This window comes from Rattus norvegicus, chromosome 10 (genome assembly GCF_021556685.1).
Source record: "Rattus norvegicus strain SHRSP/BbbUtx chromosome 10, alternate assembly SHRSP_T2T, whole genome shotgun sequence".
In the NCBI taxonomy this organism is placed as follows: domain Eukaryota; kingdom Metazoa; phylum Chordata; class Mammalia; order Rodentia; family Muridae; genus Rattus; species Rattus norvegicus.
In genome coordinates, this window is record NC_141543.1 from 108,946,791 (window position 1) to 108,967,489 (window position 20,699).

General features: G+C 51.4%; 1 long non-coding RNA gene across 1 annotated transcript; it reads left to right on the plus strand.

Moving 5' to 3' along the window:
* The first annotated feature begins 742 nt into the window (after positions 1-742).
* On the plus strand, positions 743-5,338 carry LOC148003194 (uncharacterized). The gene is made up of 3 exons (XR_015631360.1): positions 743-1,328; positions 3,561-3,601; positions 4,528-5,338. It is a non-coding gene; the product is annotated as an uncharacterized LOC148003194 (long non-coding RNA).
* Positions 5,339-20,699: the final 15,361 nt, after the last annotated feature.

The following is a 20,699-nucleotide window of genomic DNA, read 5'->3' on the forward strand; positions in this document are numbered from 1 at the left end:
GAAATGCCGGGGTATAAGCTTGGCTAGATATCTGGGAATCTTGTGGCCCAGTCACACCAACACATAAAACAAGCAATCCAACACTCAGGAGATGCCTGGCACTTTTTAGATGTGGATGAAAGATCCCGTACTAAGCAAACACAGACCTTGGAGCCGAGCCTCTATTCCAACTCATACTCAGATCAAACAGAGAAAAGGAAAACTAGACTGGCAGGGCCTGGAATCCAGTCCTGGGATGCTAAGGGGAGCAGGCTCCCGAGTTTGAAGTCAGTCTGGGCTACTGTAGTCATATCTTTCTGTGAGAATATCTCTCACCCTCAGAGTCGGAACCTTTTGCCAGTTTCTGTCACCAAGCTGATAATACGATTTGGGATCATGTAAGACCATGCACTTAACCTGTTGTCCTACTGTGCGCTTGGCCAGTTTAAGCTTAACCAGCCTTTAAGAGAGCGTTGTAACCAATCTCAGTATGCCTTGGATTTCCCATGCAACCAGCCTTTATGACTGAAGCTAAACGCGAGGCTTTAATCTTTTTCTTTTGGTTCTTTTTTTTTTTTTTTTTTTTTTTTTTTTGGAGCTGGGGACCGAACCCAGGGCCTTGCGCTTCCTAGGCAAGCACTCTACCACTGAGCTAAATCCCCAACCCCGCGAGGCTTTAATCTTAAACTATGCACTCTTCCACGCCTCTGACGCAGAATTGTGGGTCGTGTGCGTGCGCGTGCATGAGTGTCTGTGCGCGCGCGCATGCGCATGAGGTGATCATTTGTTGAAAGCAGCCAGTAGACTAGGTTGAAAGCAACTTCAAACAGGTGTGCGCCGTGCCACCTGGTCTAAGGATGTGACCGTATCCAAGGCCACTTAGGAGCGGCCCCAGGCATCCTCATGAAGCGTCTCCTCTCATTTTCAGGTTCACTCTCTTCGTTTCTCATGAAACGGCCATTTTTGTTCAGCAGATGTTCCACTGGCAGCGTCTCCTCCCCCAGGGGAGCTGGAGAGGAGGGTTTCGAGTGGCTTCTGCAAAATATCTTGAAGGAGAACAATCTGCCTTCGGCGGTTGAGGACTCTCCACTCAAGGTTCAGCGAGGCTCAAGCTGTGGACAGAAGGCGTGCAGGAGGGCCGCGGGGTCCGCTGCTGTCTCCCTGGTCTGGCTTTCAGCACAGCCATTTCAGAGAGAGCAGAATAGCTTCCAAGTCCTGTGCCAGATGGAGAGAAAATGGCGCCTGGGCCATCCTCCTCCTCCTTCCTCCTTCTGAGTTGGCGCCCTGCGAGGTCCCCTCCTCCACTCCCCTCCTCTGGCTAGGGGCTCAGAGCTTTAAAGTGTGGCCAGGTGAGCCTCCCCAGCCTCCTCTCCACCTCCCGGGAAGCCCAGAGAGGGCATTTACACCCCATCTCTCATCCAGGTTCCCTGCGCAGACAGCCTCCCCGGGTAACCCGGGATCCCAGGTGGATCCTCATTAATACGGTGTTCATCAGAGCTCAGTTCATTGTCTTGTTCTATGGAGGGATTTAAGAACAGTCTGACTAAGGCAGCAGTCTGAGGTGCTGGCTCTTCTGGTCTGAGGGAGTGTAGCAAGCGCAACCCCCTCCCCCTGTGGTTCCTCTGGGTGCCTCCTGGACCCACCACTCCACCCTGCCTCCTTCCTTTGCCTTGGCTCCATCCCTGGCAGCAGGAGAGCTCTTCCATGCCGGGCACTGGGCTGAGGGAGAGTGGGCCTTGATTCAGCCAAAAGAGAGCCTGCCAGAGCCAAACTGCAGGGCGTTGCTTCCCACGGGGCATCTGTGCACGGGCCTCATCTGTATGCTGGGGCGTCCATGCTGGTACCAGGCTTTGCTCTGAGCCTGCATGATGCACATGTCGGTTGTGTGGGCCTCTTCGGGGTGGGAAAGCTAAGTGTCCATAAAGGTTCTTGGGTAACCGGGCCTGTCCCTTGAAAGCCTCTATGAAGAGATCAGGTGTGGTCCTGGGCCCTTTTCCTGGCTTCAGAACCAAAGCCAGAGAAAAGGCAGAGAAGCTGTGGCTAGGTACAGACAGCAGTTTGCACGGTCACCCAAGAGGCATGAAGAGTCAACACTGCAAAGCCAGCTCGGGTCGGCGGAGGGGAGAAGGGGGCAGAAGCGGAGAGAGAGCTCAAGGGCCCAGGGGAAGGGCCACCTGGTTCCCTTTCTGCCCTCCTCCAGCTTTTGAAATTCTTCCATTTGCAATGTTTGGGGCCAGTGGGAGAGCAGTGGGGGCCACCACTCTGCACAGTTCTGGGTGGCTGCAGCGGTGGGAGGAATCTGGAAACACCGGTCATCAGCACACCTCCTGTGCACACAGCCACATGGAGGCCTCATGCCAGGGGCTGCTCCCCCACCTCACTCTCCTCTCCTCTGTCAGGCCCACGGCCTAAGCATCGAGGGCACTGAGGGGGAAGACACAGGGCACTCAGTGCTGGGCACTGTTGACGGGAACAGGGCGGGCAGACACCTGAGCTGCCTCAGGCCTCTGAGGAGGTGCAGGGCAGCGAGTGGGGTTGGGGCAGAAGAAAGAGAGGCCACCTGGAGGAATAGCTGAGAAGGTTCCCAGAGAGGACACCGGGGCTCCCAGGGGACCACAATTCATGTGTGTGCCCTCATCTTTGAAGCAGAGCTTAGAATGACCAGGAGCGGCTCTGACAATACCTTCCACAGGGGTCGCATATCAGAGAGCCTACGTATTAGATATTTACAGTAACGTCTCTAACAGTGGCAAAATCGCAGTTAGAAAGCAGCAATGAAGATAATTTTATGGTTGGGGGCTCACCACAACACGAGGAGAGAACCGTATTAAAGGGTCATAGCATTAGGAAGGTTGAGAACCTTCTAGAGTGTTTCTCCTTGAGTAAGGCTATGTACCCAGGGGTCAGGTGGAGGTCACTGCAGGTAGCTGCTGGTTTGTAGGAGCGAGGGGCAGAGCCTTGGGAAATAGTCCTCCACCCCCCAGTCTCAAACTTGCTCTGTAGTTGAGGCTGGCCTTGAACTCCCAATCTTCCTGTCTTTCCTCCCACAGCGCTGGAACTGTAGGGGTGGATTGCTACATCCTTACCTTCCATGTTTCCTTTCTGCTGAAGTCCCTCCAGACAGTGTTTCATGGCCTCTGGGAGTCGGTGATGTGAGGAGCCCCGCTGGGGTCTGCCTGGCACCATTACAGGGCTGTCTGTCTCGCCCTACACTGGCATGGCAGGCTCAGTGTGAGGGAGACAGATGAGGAAGATGTTTCCAGAACTGCTGGTGATTCAACTTGGCGGGTGTCAGGGCGGCCCTGGCCTCCTGAGGTGTCCCCCCAGGGAAGAGCCACTGCTTTTTAATGTCTCTTGGGAGACATTAGCTCTCCCAAGCTAGTGTCACCTGGTCCCTCCATGTCAAGGCTGGCTGCTAATGAGTCTGCTGGGAGCCCACCCACCAGGGAATGGGCAGGAATGGTGAAGGGGCCTGGTCTGCCTGAGAGGCCTGTGGAGGGGGCTGCCCCTCCCCCACACTCCTGTCTACCAGGATGTTGATAACATTAACCCTGGAAATCACCTCCTGCCTCTCTTTCTAGGACACCCAGACTTTCTGGGAGATTCTCTCTGTCATCAAAAGGTATATTTTATGACTTTCATTTTGAAATCACCCTCTAGAGTAGTCGTCCTCAACCTATGGGTCATGACCCTGTTAGGGGATCGAACAACCCTTTCACAGGGGTCGCATATCAGAGACCCTACATATTAGATAATTACAGTAACATTCATAACAGTAACAAAACTGCAGTTAGGAAGCAGCAATGAAGATAATTTCATGGTGGGGCTCACCACAACACAAGGAAGGAGCTGTATTAAAGGGTCACACCGTTAGGAAAGTTGAGAAACTTCTAGAGTGTTTTTCCTTGGATAAGGCTCGTGGTTGCTGCTGTCACCTGCCTGGTATAGGGCTGAGGCATGTGGGCGTACATACACATAGACACACACACAGACACACACACAGACATAGACACACACAGACACACACAGACATAGACACACAGACACACACACAGACATAGACACACAGACACACACACACAGACACACAGGCATACAGAAACACACACACAGACACACAGACATAGACACACAGACATACACAGAGACACACAGACACACAGGCATACAGAAACACGCACACAGACATAGACACACAGAGACACACACAGACATAGACACCCAGAGACACACAGACACACAGGCATACAGAAACACACACACAGACATAGACACACAGACACACACACAGACACACACACACAGAGTCACACAGACACACAGGCATACAGAAACACAGACAGCCACACAGACATAGACAAACATATAGACACACACAGAGTCACACAGAGACACACAGACACACAGGGATACAAAAACACACACAGACACACACATACAGAGACACACAGACACACGGGCATACAGAAACACACAGACACACCTGACAGCAGTGACCTTTGATTTCGATAAAGACAAAGAACAAGATTGGTTTTGCTCCATCTCCAGGTTCACAGACTTGGGTAATGAGAGGGAACCAGAGCCAACTGAGGCACCGATGCTACCAGGACTGGTGTCTGCACGAGATGGCCTTATGACAAACACCCAAAGGCATGGCCACATGAAGACCCAGGATACAGAGGAAGGAGACTGAGAGCCGCGGGGTTAGGAGAGGCCTCAAGTTGATTCTATGACTGACAGGGAATACAAATGTCTGTGTTCCCCTGCCACCCGGGTGGTGGTGGAGGAGGTTGTTAGGATGCCCTGGTACACAAACGCCGAAGCGTGTTCTTCAAGACACGTCCTACGTTCCCAGTGACATCTGGGATAGTAAGTGGCTGTCGTGGTGCCGAGGCTCCAGCTGAAACCTGCCAGGTCACAGAGACATGGTGTCTGCCTGGTCCCTAGACCAGCCTCCCAGAGCCTGTGTTCGAGGCAAGGTTGAGAGGAGCCAAGTAAAGGAGTTCTATTCCACAGACCCTGGACCCACCTGTCCAATGGCTCTGCTTCTTGAATAATGTCTGGTGCCCTTAAAAGAATAAAAATAGGGCCGGAGAGATGGCTCAGTGGTTAAGAGCACCCGACTACTCTTCCAGAGGTCCTGAGTTCAATTCCTAGCAACCACATGGTGGCTCACAACCATCTGTAATGGGATCTGATGCCCTCTTCTGGTATATCTGAAGACAGCTAAAGTGTACTCATATAATAAATGAATAAATCTTAAAAAAAAAAAAAAAAAAGAATAGGGGTTGGGGATTTAACTCCGTGGTAGAGCGCTTGCCTAGCAAGCGCAAGGCCCTGGGTTCGGTCCCCAGCTCCGAAAAAAAGAAAAAAAAAAAAAGAATAAAAATAAAATTTCCAGGGGTTGGGGATTTAGCTCAGCGGTAGAGCGCTTGCCTAGCGAGCGCAAGGCCCTGGGTTCAGTCCCCAGCCCTGGAAAAAAAAAGAAAAAAATAAATAAAATTTCCATATTGGTCATTTCAGGACCCTAAGTCGTCTGCCTACAGGGTCATGCGTCAGGAAAGACGTCACGGCTATTCCCTGACAAGAAATTCTGCTTCAGAGTGGCTTCAGCACAATTCCACTCACCAAGTAGGTACAAAATGTGGATCAAGAGATAACCCACGAGGTTGGGGATTTAGCTCAGTGGTAGAGCGCTTGCCTAGGAAGTGCAAGGCCCTGGGTTCGGTCCCCAGCTCCGAAAAATAGAACCAAAAAAAAAAAAAGAGATGACCCACCAGCTCTCCAACAGCTTTGCTTCTGCCTGGACTTCACTCCTTCCTACTGATTCCCAGAATCGCTGTCTTGCTGAGAACCAGCAGCTCTGGAGGGACGTGACCCTCTGACTTTGGAAGCACAGAGTTCCCTGCCACTTACCTCTGCTGCCCCAGGTGAACTGCCACAGGTCCCTGGGCGGAGGGAACAGATGATTCCATCCATGGTTTGAAAAGCTTTTCTCAGACCCTCTCCGCGAGAGATCAGCAAGCAGGTCGTCAGCTCAAAGATACTCTGGCTCCGTCTTCCCCTGGCCTGCTCGACAGGCGGGCTCAGGGGGATGGAAGTCCCTTCTCACTGCTCCGCTAGAGGCCTGGACGATGCTTGCCCCAGAGGTACATCTCAGTAGCAAAATCAGAGTGTGTAAAGGACGCTCACACCAAGTACGGCCTGGGACCTGCCAAAAGATGCCTTCCTGGCCTGGCTGACTTGAGAGTTGGAGGAAGTTCTGTCTGGGGTCTCCGGGGTCTCCACGGTCCTCTTGTTGGACAAACGCAGTGGGTTTGGTCAGCAAAGAGTGAACTGGGATCTGTACACTACCCTTGAGCGCTTGCTCGGAGCCATGGATTCTATACTTGTGCTGGTCTTGGCTGTACCTTGCCGGGACAGCCAGGATAGACCCCTGGGAAAGCTGAGCCTCAGGGTACCTGTGGAAGAAGACAAAAAGGAAGTTCTTGGCTGGGAATGCAGCTTACCTCTCTGTTGGAACAAGAACCCAGGGTCTGAGAGAGAGGCACATGCTCTCTAGGGACCCTGTGTATGGCATGGGGAGGGTTTCATTGGTTTCAGGCAGAAGGGAGTGCAGTGTCCTCTCTGCCGTATTTTTGTCTGTTTTTAAAAATCTATTTTGAACGTATGGGTGTTTTGCCTGCATGCATATCTGTGTACCACATGTATTCAGCACCCATGGAAGCCAGAAGAGCTAAAGAGGGTGTTAGGTCCTTTAGAGTTGGAGTTATAGACAATGGTGAGCCCCCGTGTGGGTGCTGGGAACTGAACCGCGGTCACTGCCAGAGCCGCCATCCCGCCAGCCCCCGTATATGTGTCTGTACATCAGCACGAGGAGATTTTTCAAACTGTCATAAATCAACATTACAGGCAAAAACAACAGCCCCAGTGGTGATAAAAATTAATTCTTTATTCTAAATGTTATTAGACAGCCTTTAAAATGAATTGACTGGCGGTTGGGTTCCCGGTTTGGGCCATTATTAGTAATTAGTGTTCTCAAACAATGTCATCCATAACATTGTCTCTCCTGGCTCCAGCCCCAACAGCCCTACCCCTGCTGCTGTTGTGTCGGGAAGTGGATCGACGAGCTGCCCAGGGCTGTAGCTGAGACATGAAAAAGGTCTTGCTCTATAGCCCAGGCTGGCCATAAACTCAAAATCCTCCTGCTTCAGACTTCCTAAGTGTGAGCGCACATCGCCACACCAGCTTTGAGAGACAGTGTGTTTGTTTCCTCGCTGGCTGGCCTGCTTGTTCTTAAGAGTCTGCTGTAGCTCTGACCGACCTAGAATAACCCGAGGATGACCTTGAACTTCTGATCCTTCTGTCTTCACTTCCCAAGTGCTGGAGGTGCAGGCAGATGCCAGCATACCCAGATTTGAAAGACCAGTTGTTGATGTTTGTTTTCCACACGGTCTATGTGGCTCAGGCTGCCTTGGAGCAGGCTGTGCAGACAGGAGGAGCTGTGATCCCCGGGACGACTTCCCAAGCACGGGGATTACATCTGTGAACCACCCTGCCCGGTTTATGGGGCACAGGCATCCAAACCCAGGGTTTTATTCATGCCAGGCAAGATCTATGCTACCCGAGCTACCCTCCCGGCCCGGGGAACTGCATGTTTGAAAATATCTTAGTTTACCTCTCCACAGGACCTGCTGAGTTAAGAGGAACTCAGCCATTTGCCTGGGGGGAGGGAAGCCTAATGCGGGCTCCAAGGTGGGCTTCCGAGGACTGGGGCACCCAAGGTTGTCTGGAAAACATGATCAGGGACAGACATGGATAGTCGTGTCCAAGAGGAACAGGCCTTTCCTTCCGGCGAGGGAATCCAGTGACAGGAGGCAGTGTGAGCTGGGGTGCAGCATGGACTCCATCTGCACTATTTTGAACTATTGGGCCCTAAAGGGATTGAGGAGACTAGAAGCTTTGGGACACAGTCTCTCTTTACTTTCAGGAAAACTTTCCTTTGGGTTAGCATTCCCTTCTTTACAACGGGAGTCAGCACCACAGCAGAACACAGCCCTCTCTCCTGTGTGCGTGCTCTAGGGCTGCAGTTCTCTCTCTTTTTAAATTTTGTTTTAAATTTATCTTACTCTTTGTATATATTTTGCCCACATGCATGTATGTGCACACATGTGTGTCTGGTGCCCACAGAGGACAAAAGGGATTGTTGGATTCCTCAGAGATGTTTGTGAGCGTGGGTGCTAGGAATTGAACCTGGGTCCTTTGGAAGAGCAGAGATCTTAAGGACTGAGTCTTCACACTCCAGTTCCATGGCTTGCTGGTGTGTGTGTGTGTGTGCGTGCATGTGCATATGTGTGTGTGCGTGCATGTGCATGTGTATGTGTGTGTGCATGTGTATGTGTGTGTGCATGTGTGTATGTGTGTGCATGTGTGTGTGTGCATGTGCATGTGTGTGTGTATGATTTGTTTATGTGCACTGATGTTTTGTCTGTGTATACATCTGTGAGGGTATCAGATCCCCTGGAACTGGAGTTATTGGCAGTTGTGAGCAGCCATGTGAGTACCGGGAATAGAACCTGGGTCCTCTGGAAGAGCAGCCAGTGCTCATAACTCTCCAAGCTTGTTTGTTTGCTTGTTTGTTTGTTTGAGACAGGGTCTCACTATGAGCCCTAGCTCTCCAGGAATTCACTCCATAGACCAGGTCTCTCTTCCAAGTGCTCGGGTCAAAGGCATGTACCACCATGCCTGCTGTACTTTACATTGATTGATTAATTGATTGATTGATTTTGTGTGTGTGTGTGTGTGTGTGTGTGTGTGTGTGTGTGTGTGTGTGTGTGTGGTATGTGGTATGTGCCTGCCATTGGGCAGGTGTGGAAGTCAGAAGGCAGCTTTGTGGGAGTCGCTTCTCCCCTTGCGCTGAGCTGGTCACAGGGATCGGACTCAGAATTTCATGCACTGCTGTGACCTACAGGGGCTGAGGTCTTACTAGATCACGGGCATCTTCTTTTATGTACTTGAAAGTTTTATGGGATTTAACACTGGGCATCTCCCTCATTTGACATTCATGTTGCTTTCTGAGACCTGAACCAGGTCTGTGCTGTAGACCAGAGTAAAATGGGCTGTCTTCAGTCAGCCCTGGACCACACTCACACGTGACTCTTGCCATTTGGCTCCTGCCTGGCTGGTGTCTTCTTTTCCCTCTGTTGCCCATTCTCTGTGTCTTAAACACAGCAACCATCTGTGTGTCCCATCCTGCTCCTCCAGGTGACATAGTTGGACATAGGCAGAGTCCAGGGAAAGCCTGTGTGAACATCCTGCCATCCTTCTAGCTCCAATGGGCTCTGGCAATGATGGGCAGAATTCCCTATGACAGAGACAGCTCATCTGTCAGAGGGAGGTCAAAGCCAGGCCCCTGCTGCAGGCCCCTGGAGCTCCTGCGTTCAGCCATCCCTGGTGTCTGGCTGCCCATCTCAGGCCTGTGGCTCTTTCTCTTTTGCTTCTTTCTGTTCTGCCCCCTCAGTCACTCTCAGCAGAGTCATGGGACTTATGGTCTTGTCACTGGACGTGGAGTCAAACTTGCCAGACCCAAGTCGAGTGGGCCTGACAGTGAAGTGGCTTCAGGGACCCTGATAGAGATGTTCACACATTTCCAGCGCAGGCTGACCCTGCCGTGGGCACCTGCTGGGACCAATTAGAATCTCTCGGTCGGGCCACGGCTCATTTGCATAAACTCTCATCCTCGGAAAAATTTTCTCCAAGAGGCTTCCTACTCTGCGCTAATTAAAGAAGACTCCCAGTGTCCCTTTGCCTAAGGGCTCAGTCCCTGTCTCCAGCAGGTGGCCTGAGTGGTGTGTGTGTGTGTGTGTGTGTGTGTGTGTCTGTTTCTTCCAAGACTCCCACCATAACCAAAGGACAGACCTGTCTCTGGGATTGTCATTTTATGCAAAGCCAACACCCAGCCCATATATGATTTTTTAAAAAAGATTTATTTATTTATATTTAAGTACACTGTCTTCATCCACACCAGAAGAGGGCATCAGATCTCATTACAGATGGTTGTGAGCCACCGTGTGGTTGCTGGGATTTGAACTCAGGGCATCTGAAAGAGCAGTCAGTGCTCTTAACCGCTGAGCCATCTCTCCAGCCCCTATATATGATTTTTATTCAATGAAAAAATTTTCTGGGGCTGAAGAGTTGGCCTGGTCAATAAACACGCTTACTGTACAGGCAGATCCCTGGCACCCGTGTAAAAGCCAGCCATGGTGGTCCATGCCTTTTAGCCAGTGCTGGGAGTGTGGAGACAAGAAGATCCCCGGAGTCCATTGACCAGAGGGCATTTCAGGTTCACCGAGAGACCCTATCTCAAAAATAAGGTGGAGAAAGGACAGTTGTTCTTACAGAGAACCTGAGTTAGTTTCCCAGCACCTACATGGACACGGGGAGGGGGAGGGGAGAGGGGAGGAGAGGGGGGAGGGGAGACTTCCTTATTGGACCCTGGGTTCCTTGAGATACAGCCAGGTTCTACCTGAAGTTGTTAATGAGCTGTCCCGCACTGGCCGGTCTGCCTCTCTCTGGGCGGCCTCTTTGTCAGTTTCCCAGCCCCTCCCGGACAGGAGCTTACAGCTGAGCCTCGGTAAGACGGAAGTTCAAGGAGTTCAAGGAGAGGTCATTTCTATTTTTGGCAAGCTGAACATTCGAAGGCTCCCTTAAAGCCGTGGGTTAGACTGGAGGCGGAAGAAGGTGCCTATCGATGCCCGTCATCCTCCATCCTTTTATTTCTGACATTCTCCTGAGTTTTTGCCTGGGACAGAAGCAGGTGCCGACTGTAAGGGAAGGAAGGAGCCAAGCGTCCCTCGGAGACCGTCCTGGGAATTGATTTGGGGGCCTGATTGGTTGTTGTGAGAGGGCTGCTGGGTCTGAACTCCGCATCCAAGACCAGCGTCTCCCATTCCTGGAGGACCGAGGTGTGGACTTGGAGACGGAACGACCCAGGATTCTACAATTCTTCGAGGCATTATCTCGGTCCCAGGGACATGATCAAAGGCACTACACCTTTGCCAAAGCAGAGAACCCCCAAAGCTGCAGGGGGAGGCAGCATTTCGAGAGTGTGAACGAACTCCTCGGCTCACCCACAGTCGCTGCTAGTTGATGGATTCCGGGAGTTGCTGCATTCCTAGGAACTTCAGCCTAAGAAGCAGGGGCAATTCAAGAAATGGCCACGGGGTGGCAGTATGAAATCAAAAGCCCTGCTGGCATTGGCTGATCTTTAATGCTAGCTTGAGATTTCCAAGCCGCCCCATGCCGGCTCTGCCAGAGCGCTTCCTTAATTTAATCGCCTGTCCACCGAGCTGGGAACAAGCCTATACCATCCTTTCAGCCTGGGCAGTTCCCACTGTTCCGAATCTGTCAGGTTGTTTAGTAGCCGGGCTGGGAACGCGCTGATAAAACGGTTAATTTCTATTTGCTGTTGCCGCGTAATTGAATGAACATGAAAGCAATTAAATATTAAAACATACAAACAAATAACCAAGTCACCGTAATTAGCCAAAGTTTGATCACTGTCATATTTATTTAGGGAGAGGTGATATGTCTCAGCAGGTGACATTTTAAATACCCCGGGCCACTCTGGGGTTGTCTTTGGAGAATGTTGAATTATGTAGGGAGAATTTAATTAAACCCAGTTGTAAATCGGCTGTGATGACGGGGGAATGACAGCCACATGTTGAAAAGAGAATTAGTCCACAGCGAGGGATATTAATTAACTCTTTTTCTGAAGGCCTCTGGCTCAGAGTGGCATTCAAAAAAAAAGCCAGTCCTTTGACGCAGGAAGGAAGGGGACCGTGCCTGCTATTTTTTTTACAACAATTATTATTTATAGCTCTCCCAGGAGCTTGGGATGCAGTGTGGGGGTCGGGGGGATGCAGGAAGAGGGGTACAGAAACCAAAGCCCTGCTTGAAGGTTTTGTCTCCCAATGATCTGAGTATCTGCACAGGGGTCAGAAAGGAAGCGCAGACTTGAGCTTTCGAGAGAGAGCCGGAAGCCAGGTAGCCTGATCCAGACCTTTGAGGACAGGAATGGGGCTCCAGGAGACACATTTGCCTATATCCCCAGGGCCCCTGAGGGGGACAGTCCCTGTGCAGTGTGCCCTGACAGTAGCCTCAGAGCCATTCCGAAGTGTTGAGATGCAGAAGGCTCAGGGTCAGATGAAGGGGAAGCGATAAGATTGTTCTGAGAGTCTATGGGGATGGCCCTGGGTGAACACACATCCCTCCCCAGGCCGGCTCATGGCACGATGAGTTCCCCCCTCGGCATGGTGACCTTGGCGTAGGTAGGAGGCAGCCAGGGCATGCTATCTGAGCCTGCAGCAAAGCTGCAATCTCAGCTACTTGGGAGGCTGAGGCAGGAGAATTACAGGTCAAGGCTCTCTTAGGCATCTCAGTGTTTTATCTCAAAAAACCAAAAACAAACAAAAACCCAAGAAGAATTCCAGGCAGAGCTCGGGGTAAAGCGCTCAGGGCTCCATGTGATCTCTAGCACGAAACAGTCCCGAAGAGTAACGGAGTCCAATGACCTGAGCACCCCCATACATCCACGGCCTGGTGGTTACTGTAGGGGACTCAAGTCACCGCGCCCATCGCCCATGGCAGCTCACAGACAGCCAGATCAGAGAACATGCACTCCCTCCCCCTCCGCTCCCCCCAGGACAGTACTGTCATGGTCTCCAGGCATGTGGACATTGTTGGCACACAGGAGTCCTGAGCGTGAGTTCTAATAGTCCACAGTCAAAGCAGCCTCCCAGGGCGGGCTAGCACCCTATTGCAGCACAGGCTTGTGACGGACAGCTGCACCGACCAATCAAGAGCCCAGAGGGCAGACCATCGGATATAGCAGAGGTAGTCTCAGTGGGTCCTGGTGGCAAATGTAGGTAGACCTAGGGCTTCTAGAACATTCTCAAACATCTCCCCTACCACAGAGAGAGTCACTGCTGGAGTTGGTTGTTTTTTTTTGTTTTTTGTTTTTTTTTTTTTTTAACCAAAGAGTGATGCTTCTGAGAGGCACTGGCCTGGTGTTGGGGGTCTCAGCTGTGTGTCAAGAATGTTTCCAAATCTGGGCCCACCAGTCCCCGGAGGCAGGCTGGGCTTTCCTGGTGGGGTCTGAGGTATGTTTGTGTCGAGGGAACAAATCTCCTGCCACTTTGGCTCAGATGATTGGCAGGTTGGGTGTAGGAGCAATTTGAACGAGACCTCTCTTGTCTCAGGCATTTGAACACTCGAGATTTGTGGTTCAAGGTTCAAGATATGAGCCTTCAGCCTCCCCCTGGGCTGTGTGTGTCAAACGCACTGAGGTGGTAGGGTTGCTGGACCCTCCGACAAACAAAGCATGCCCCCAACCTGTGTGTGTGTGTGTGTGTGTGTGTGTAGATGAGTGCGTGTAGATGTGTGTGCACATATGTGTAGTTGCGTGTTTATAGATGTGTGTCTATGTGTGTGCAGATGTGTGTGTAGATGTTTGTGTAGGGGTGTGTGTGTGTGCCCCTGTCTTAGTCAGGGTTTCTACTCCTGCACAAACATCAAGAAGCAAGTTGGGGAGGAAAGGGTTTATTCAGCTTACACTTCCACACTGTGTTCATCACCAAAGGAAGTCAGGACTGGAACTCAGGCAGGTCAGGGAGCAGGAGCTGATGCAGAGGCCATGGAGGGATGTTACTTACTGGCTTGCTTCCCCTGGCTTGCTCAGCCTGCTCTCTTACAGAACCCAAGACCACCAGCCCAGGGACGGCACCACCCACAATGAGCTGGGTCCTTCCCCCTTGATCACTAGTTGAGAAAATGCCTTACAGCTGGGTCTCAGGGCAGCATTTCCTCACGGGAGGCTCCTTTCTCTGTGATAACTCCAGCTTGTGTCAAGTTGACACACAAAACCAGCCAGTACAGAATGTGTATGTGTGTGTGTGAGTGTGTAGATGTGTGTACACGTGTGTGTACGTGTATGTGTGTGTGTCCTTTCTTCTTTCTCTCACCTCTGCCCCACTCATGTCAGTACCTGGGCTGTAATAAGCATGGCAATCCAGTCCAGGAACTGAAGGTGACAGGTGGGCTGTCCTTGTCCAGGGTTCTATAGATCCTGCCTCTGAGGGTTGGCAGTATGGCCATGTGCAGAAAGCAAGGAGCCAATCACAGATCCTCTAGGTGCTGATTCAGTCACAGCTGACAGAGCAGGGATTGGAGCAGCTGACATACCTGATCACAACTTCTGGTGAAGGAGATGGGGACCTCACTGTAGGAACCACCCTCCCCCCAGACACACACCAAAAAACCTCTGGAATGAAACTGTGGTATGTACAGTGAGGAAGGGACCTGAGCTTGTGAAATGGGTGGGTGGGGCTTCAGGGACTGGACTGGGCCAGCTGAAGAGGCTACAAGTAGGGAAGGGTAAAGAGGTGGCCCAGATACTTCATAACCCTTTCCACAAAGCTGATGTCTTGAGTTAAGTAAGGTGCTGGCTGGGCTGGCTCTTAAGGAAGAGATGATCCAGTTCGCCAGGGACATCGTGGTGCAGGAGCAAAGGCTTGAGAGAGAGAGATATCCAGGGACAGAAACCTGTTGAGAGAGAGAGAGAGAGAGAGAGAGAGAGAGAGAGAGAGAGAGAGAGAGAGAGAGAGAAATAGAAAAACAGAGAGACAGGGGAGGGCGAGACAGAGCATGAGAAGCCAGACTGGGAGGTTGCATGAGGTTAGTTTTAACTGTCAACTCTACATAGTCTAGAATAACTTGGGAAGAGCGTTTCAATGAGGGGTTAGCTAGATCGGGGTGGCCCGTGGACACGTCCGTGGGGGGGGATGGTCTTGATGGTTGTAACTGATATGGGAAGACCCTGCCTGAGGGTGGGCAGCACCATTCCTTGGGTACAGAAACCAAGCTGAGTTCTCATGCTGTTTCTCTGCCTTGGTTTGTGTGACTTAACAATCCCCTCCAAGCTCCTGCAGCTGTGACTGCCCAGTCATGATGAATTATAACCTGGACTTGTGAGCTAAAATAAATCCTTTCTCCCCTAGGCTGTTTGTTTTAAAACCACTTTAAAAAAGAGATTTAGGGCCGGAGAGTTGGGTCAGGGGTTAAGGGCACTTGTTGTTGGGAAGGACCCCGGTTCAATTCCCAGCCCCCGCATGGAGGCTCAGCACAACCTCAGGCACCAGCAAAATACATCGACAATACTAATGAGAAGGGGTTTAAAGCTGGCTCTGAAGGTGTGGGTGAGGATGAACTGGCCCCAAGAGCAGGAGAGCTGACCCTGCCTCCAGTGGATGGCAGGATTGGCCCATGGAGACCACGACTGGAGAGCTCGCCCTGGTGCTGCAGATTCGAGAGAGTCTGACCAACTCAGCTACCACCCAGGTCCAGATCCGGGCTTTGAGTTGACCTAGCCCAAAATCTACATCGTCTATGAACTGTTGGGGCAAGCGAAAGAGCTAGTCCTGCTGAGTCAAAGGATCTCCAGGACACAGGGCAACAACAGGATAACCGGGAGGAGTCCCAGTGAGGATCCAACATTGATGATGGTGTCACAGAAGCCAGAGACCCAGAACCAGACCAATGACTCACCGCCATGGCCATCTGCCAGTGAAGATGTGTGGACAGAGGGACACACTGTGGGAGACGCTGTGACACACACACCACAGCTTCCACAATGAGATGTTTTCTATGCTTAGTTTTTTTGTTTGCACGTTTTTTTATTTTCTTTTGAAAGGGCGGAGGGAAGATATAAGGGGACAGGGAGATGAGTGGGATTGGGGTGCATGATGTGAAACTGACACAAAAATCAATAAAAAAAGTCTTAGAAGAGCTATCTTTTAAAGACAAGGAACATGTGCTTTCTTTCGAGGTAAAAATCAAACTAGAAAAAAAGGGGATTTAAAGTTTTTAATTATACATGTGTGTGCGTGTGTGTGTGTGTGTGTGTGTAAATATGGGTGTGTAAGTGCAAGTGTCTGTAAAGTCAGAACTCGGTAAGAGTCGCCCCCGTGGGAGCTGGGAACCTGGGAACCAAACCTGGGTACTCTGTGAGAGCAGTCTGCGCTCTTGACCACTGAGCCAGGCTCCCAGCTCCCTAAGTCCCTTGTTATCACAGCAACAGAAGGGACACTAGGACAGGGGAGGGGACATTTGTGACCTGACACTGACCACACTACCCTGGCCCAGCAACTTCACCTCTCTGAGCTTCATGGTGCCAGTGAATCAGAGATAATTCCCGGGTGACAGAGCCTGCTGGAGGTCACCTCATTAAACAGGAAAGGGCATGGCTCACATGTGCGAGATGTGTTTATGGTCCTGGGGGTGGTGGAGTTCTCCAGGATGCTGGGCTCCATGTCTCTGAGGTTGACTCACCTACCCAAGGGCCAGGTGAGACTCAGGGAGGGGGTAGGGGGAAGGGGAAGGAGAGGGGGAGGGGGAGGGGGAGGGAGAGGGGGAGGAGGGAGGGTGCCGGAAGAGAGGTTTGGTTTGTAGAGACTCATCTCTCTGTCCTGGGCAGCAGAGCTTCTGTTAAAGGACAGGCTGGAGTGGTGAGGAGGGAGGTGACAGCCTGGACTTTTCCCAGCTCCTGCACCTCAGGCAGACACCAGGTCCCCAACAGAGCCTTTCCCTCCGAGTCTGTGCTTCACTTCTGGGCCTCTGGGCTTTGCAGACAGTTTCTTAAGCAAACAGGAGGGTTTATTTATCTCAGGTCAAACTACCGAGAGGTCAGAGGGCTGGGGAATGATTTTACTTTGCAGTGACCGGATGAGGAGGTCACAGTTTCATGAGCTTGGATGGTCCCTCGTGGATGGGGGGAGGGAACGGGCCTGGTAGTCAGACCTCAGCCTTCTGCCCTCGAGCTGGGAAGGTGCATAAGGACAGCCAGGCAGAGCAAGTTGCTCTAAGTGGCACCTGGCACCACGCGGCATCTCCACCCGAACTCCCAGCAGACACTCTGCTCAGATCTTCTCTTGTCCCACCTCCCCTGCTGAGTCCATTTTTCTCCCTTCCATGTTCTCACCTAAGCTACCACCAAGCACGTGCCCCCTGAATGAGTGTTTCTCAACCCTGATGGATGGTCCAAAAGGATGCTGGCATTGAAGATGCCATCTTGAAATTACCATCTGCTTAAGCAGGCACAGAAGGGGCTGCAGGAGGTGGCATGGGTGTGGGAGTGGGGTGATGACCCCCTTCTGCTGTTAAAATTGCTCTGACCTTGGGCAGAAGACAAAAAAAGAATAGTATACAATTTAAATGTTAAAACAATGAGATAAGTCATTGAGGAAATGTCTTGGGAGGCTGAGGCATGAAGATAGCAAGTTAGAGGCTAGCCTGGACTACGTGAGACTCTGTCTCAAAACGAGACACAATGCAGGGCAGTAGTGGTGCACGTCTTTGATCCCAGCACTTGGGAGGCAGAGGCAAGCTAATTTTGTGAACTCAAGGGCATCCTGGTTTACAGAGAGTTCAAGGCTAGCCTGGGGTACACAGAGAAGTTCTGTCTTTAAAAAAAAAAAAACAAAAAAAAAAAAACAAAACAAAACAAAGCCAGGGGCTGGAGAGATGGCTCAGTGGTTAAGAGCACTGACTACTCTTCCAGAGGTTCTGAGTTTAATTCCCAGCAACCACCTTGAGGCTCTCAAACATTTATAACTGCAGGTCTGAGGGATCTTGCGCCCTCTTCTGGCCTCCATGCTCACTGCACGCACACAACACATACGCATAAAATAAATAGTAACAGTTTTTCTAGTTGTCCTCCTAGGTTTGTCTGGATCTCAATGTGAGTTTTCACCCTCTCCTAATGTAGTTGTTTTGAGACAGGGTTTTACTCTGTAGCAGAGGCTAGCCCATGGAGCTCAGGCTTAGCCTCAAACCCGAAGCTCTCCTTCTTGCTCCAGGCCCCGGACTAAAAGTCCACTTGGCTTCTCACCGTTGATGTTAGGGTGTATTTCCACAATGCCCAATGCTGTTGGGCAAAGTTTGATTTTGCCACCTGCAATTTTTTTTTTTTTTTTTTTTTTTTGGAGCTGAGGACTGAACCCAGGGCCTTGTGCTTGCTAGGCAAGTGCTCTACCACTGAGCTAAATGCCCAACCCCCTGCAATTCTTTTCTAATGAAATATGTCTTTTCAAATCTTTTGCCAACTTTAATCTGAATTATTATTTTAGAAATGTAACCCAGATTCTGTAGCCCAGAGTGGCCTAGAAATCAATATATATCCCAAACTGGCCTCTATTTCTCGGCTATCCTCCTGCCTCAGGCTCAGCCTTCCAAGTGCCAGGATCACAGGCAATAGCCATTGTGCCCATCGTCTTCCCTTACTTGGCTGTGAGAATTCTTTCCTTTCCTGGACTGAATTCTTTAGCATGTATAATCTAAACTTTCCAAAGTGAGGAAACACTTCACCTAAGATCGGGTCATAGCTTGGAGACCTTCCCTAGTCCACAATGTCCGTCTGTGCTTTCTCCTTTTGAGGTGTTAGAACTTACGGTTACACACTGAGGTCTGTGTCCCAAAGGCTTTATGTTCATACCTGGGAATGGGCTGAGACATAGCGTTAATTTTATTAGAATTTTCTCTTTCACTTTCCCCCCCTAGATTTATTTTATGTATGTGAGTACACTGTCGCTGTCTTCAGACACACCGGAGTAGGGCATCAGATTTCCTTACAGATGGTTGTGAGCCACCACATGGTTGCTGGGAATTGAACTCAGGACCTCTGGGAGACCAGTCAGTGCTCTCAACCACTGAGCCATCTCTCCAGCCCTGTTTTTTCTTTCTTTCTCTTCCTTCCTTCCTTTCTTTTTTCTTTCTTTTTTAAACAGGTGGATATTCTACAATCCCACTGCCATTTCATGAGAATACTGTCTTTCCCCAGTGGGGTGTTTTTTATTTCTTTGTTGGGAAAAATAATTGCCCAGGCTACACCAGCTTTGAAATCTGTCTTCCTAGTTAGTGACTGTCCAATAGAGCTGCTTGGAATGTGATTCACTTTTTTCTGTGGTCACCTTTTCTTTTTCTGGACCCTGGGTTCAGCTGCTGAAACAGACACCAAAGATGTCCCTGGGGTTCTCATTTTATCTCTGATTCTCCATCTGAAGAAAGCAAGTCGCAGTTCCAGCTGCCACCGGGGAAGTTAGGAAGAGCTCTGGGCCAGGTGAAGCAGGTTCCGTGGTTACTGACAGACTTTGGGCACAGATGAGCCCTCTGGGTACTGGGTATATGTGGAGGGCAGCTTCTGGAATGGTGGGCTGATCTGGGGATGCAACCTTGTCACATCCAGTGTGTGGAGAGAGGGCAGCAGGAGAGGGAGGGGTACTAACGGGGAGGGAGAAGGACCTTTGAGAAGAGAGAGGGAAAGAAATGGAGGGATAGAGAGAGGAAGAAGGGGGGAGGGAGGAGCAGGGGGGATAAAGGCACAGGGGAGGGAAGAATATTGGAGGGGGTGGGGAGGAGAGGAAAGGGGAGGGCGGAGCCCAGCACAGCCGCTCACACCCATCCTGACTCTGGTACCCTGAGCAGCCGCTGTTAAAAATAGAACCCACTCCTTGCACAGATTCTCAAATGACACCCACCAAGTGCCCATTAGCTCATCAAAGTGGCGATTCCAAATTGATTATCTCGAGTGTAAGACATAATAATATGTTCATCATGGAAAGTAATTAGTGGTGGAGTGGGCCGGTGGCTTGCCGCTGCCGCCTGGTGCCTGCCGTGACCTGCGGCCCGCTGAGCTGAGCGGAGTGGCCAGTCATGTCCTGGGGACCAAGCCACGGGAGGGCCAGTCCTTACTCCTCCCTTGCTGCCATCCTGCGGGGACCGGCAGGGCTCTGTGCAGCCTGCTCTGGCGCGGAGGCCGGGATCTTCCGACTTGCTGAGCTTGGGATGCCGGGCCCTGCACAGTTGCCTTGGAAACGGAGCAGCTCCACCGCATTCCGCTGACAGGCGCCCCCAAGCACCCCTTCCCCGCGAGAAGGTCAAGTGGCTCCGGAGCGCCCTTTTTAGAGTCCAAACCTTGGGTCAGATGCCCCAGGGTCAGGGACCACAGGGTTGGAAGTAGCAGGGAGCAGGGATTGCAGGGAGGGGAATTGCAGCGACGGAGGCCTTAAGGATGAGGACATCAGGGGATGGGCACCGCAGGAGCGGAGAAAGCAGAGACGGGGATCACAGTGATGGAGAACTGTCCGTTTACTTGGCGAGGCAGATGGAGATGATGCAGAAGGGGACCATCTCTGGAAAAATGGCTCCCACGGGTGCACGGAGCAGGCAGCTTGTCAGTGGGGGCAGGGCTCTGGAAGCATCCTGCCATCCTTCGGAGGGGGCTTCGGTCTAGATATGTGGCACTGCTCGGCCTGTTCACTTTGTCCTCGCCCCCTGCCCGTCTTGTCTTGGATCAGAAACCTTGGGTGAGGCTGGTGTATTGCAGGGGCTCCCACGTCCTCTCAAGCCTAGGAAGCTCATATCCTGCTGAGTTTTCTGCTGAGTTGCTCTCCTGGGGGCTCTGCGCCCCCCACCCCCAGGTCACATGAGCAGGTCTGCAGTGGGAGAGCACCCTCTTTGCTGGGAGACTCCTTCTGAGCTCCTTCAGACACTCGAATACGCCAGCTCTTCAGAGCTAAGTTCCTGTCTCACAAATCAGAAGAGACAAAACAAACCAAACTAACAAACAAAGCAGGCAGACGGGGAGAGAAAGTGGAGTGGGGGGGGCG